Below are 2,243 nucleotides of genomic sequence, written 5' to 3'. Positions count from 1 at the left end.
TGGAAAAGAGTATTGAATGTACCATGGACTGCCAAGAAAACAATTAGATTCATCCAAGAGAGGGTTAAACCAGGCTGCTCCTTGGAAGCAAGGATTCTGGGGTTTCACCTGACATACTTTGGACATTTTGTAAGGAGAGACAGGTCTTTAGAGAGGGACATCATGCTGGGCAGAGTGGAGGGACAGTGCAGGAGGGGAAGGCCCTCTATGAGGTGGATTGATTGAGTGACTGGGGTAATCGGGATGGGTGTGTCAGAGGCAGTGCTGTTGGCGCAGGATAGAGCCGGGTTTAGGGCTGTTGTACATAGGGTCGCTATGAGTAGCAAACGACTCGACGGCACATAACAACAACAACAACAAACATATGCCATCAAGTCGCCTGTAACTGATATCAACCGTATGAGCAATAGCTCTGAACTCTGCTCTATCCTGAGCCTACCTTATTTTCTCTGACACACTTACCCCCATTACCCTATTCTCTTGTGCTCTCTTTCCACACACCCAGGTATGATGTTCCTCTAAAAGGACTGGTCCCTATTTTCAACATGCCCAAAGAATGCCAGATGGAGCTTCAGAATCTCTGCCTCCAAGAAGCAATAGATAGATAGATATTCTCTAAATAGAAAAATAAGGCCTATACCAAATTTTGTTTTAATAAGACTTTGACTATATGTGCATATGTATAAATGTAAAAAGTATAATATGTGTGTGTATATGTTGTGTTCATAACAATTTTAAGTTATAGTGAACCTTAAGACAGAGCAGGACGTTCTTATAGGGTTTATAAAGTTGTGGTTTTATGGACTGCCATATCTGTATCTCATTGATCAACCAGTGGGGTCAAACTGCTAAAGCACTTAAATATAGTGTATGTATATGTCTTGGAGGAAAGATAAGCAGAATGTTACCTAGAAGTGAGGGATCTGAGACTCTGACTCATTTAATTTGGACATATTACGAAGAGGATCCAAACCTTGGAGAAGGATATCATTCTTAGTAAAGTCAAAAGAGGAAGACCTTCAATGAGATGGATTTACCCAGAGGTTAAAAAAAAAATGGGCTAAACCAGCACAATTAGTAAGGATGTCTCAAGGCCAGAAAACATTTCCATATTATAGATATGACAGAGTCAGAAGTAAAACAACATAGGGAGCTCTGGTAGCATGATCTGTAAGGGGTTAGTAGCACAACTAATCCAAAGGTGATGCTTATCTAGGCAGTTTGAATCCATCAGTACTTCCACAGGAGACTGAAAAGCCATTGGAGGATTAACTACAAGTCATTTCTGACTTTACAGCAATGACTTGTGAGTTTGATATATTTGTTGTTGTTAAGTGTCATTGAATCAAATATAAGTGATACCAACCCTATGAACAACTGCTCTGAGCCCTGTCCTATTTTGTGCCATGATCATCATCTCTGATACACTTGAACCCATTTCTGTAGTCACTGTGTCGATCTACTTCATTGAAAGTCTTCCTCTCTTTCAATGACCCTCCACCTTTCCAAGCATGGTGTCCCTCTCAAAGTAATAGCCTCTTCTGGCAACATGCCTAAGCATGTGGTATTAACTTTCACCTTCCTTACCTCCGAGACACATTCTGATTTAACTGTCTTCAAGACATAGCTGTTTGTTCTTTAGGCAGATGGTAGGCTATTCAGTACTTTTCTCCAACACCACAATTCTAGGCATTGATTCTTCTCCTGTCATCCTTAATAATTTTCCAGCTCTCAGATGCATAATGACCATTTCCTGAATGATACCCTTGATATCCTCCCACAACTCATCTGGTCTTCGCTCATTAGTGTTCAAGGCCTCAAACTGTTTCTGAGATGGTTCTGAAATTCAGGTGGGATAGACTCAAAGTCATATTTTTGTTCCCATGAATTCGGTTTAATTTTCCTCAGCTTCAGCTTGAACTTGCATATGAGTAGTAGGTGGTCTGTTCCACAATCAGCTCCTGTCCTAGTTTTCACAGCTAATACTGAGCTTCTCCAACGGCTCTTTCTGCAGAAGTAATTGATCTGATTCCTATGCATACCATCAGGTGAAATCGATGTATAAAAGCTGTGTTTATGTCTCTTAAAAAAGCATATTTTACATATTTCAGCTAACAGATGCTTCCCTGGATGTGCTCACGAAGTTATGCCAAGAAATCTAGAGAACAACCACTTGGCCAACTGACTGGAAGAGATCTATATTTGTTCCCATCCCAAAGAAGGGTGACCCAACAGAGTGTGGA

The sequence above is a fragment of the Elephantulus edwardii genome, unplaced genomic scaffold, assembly GCF_000299155.1.
Source record: "Elephantulus edwardii isolate Elephantulus edwardi_28Jun2011 unplaced genomic scaffold, EleEdw1.0 scaffold00097, whole genome shotgun sequence".
NCBI classification, from domain to species: Eukaryota; Metazoa; Chordata; class Mammalia; order Macroscelidea; family Macroscelididae; genus Elephantulus; species Elephantulus edwardii.
Note: the sequence above shows the minus strand (reverse complement) of the source record.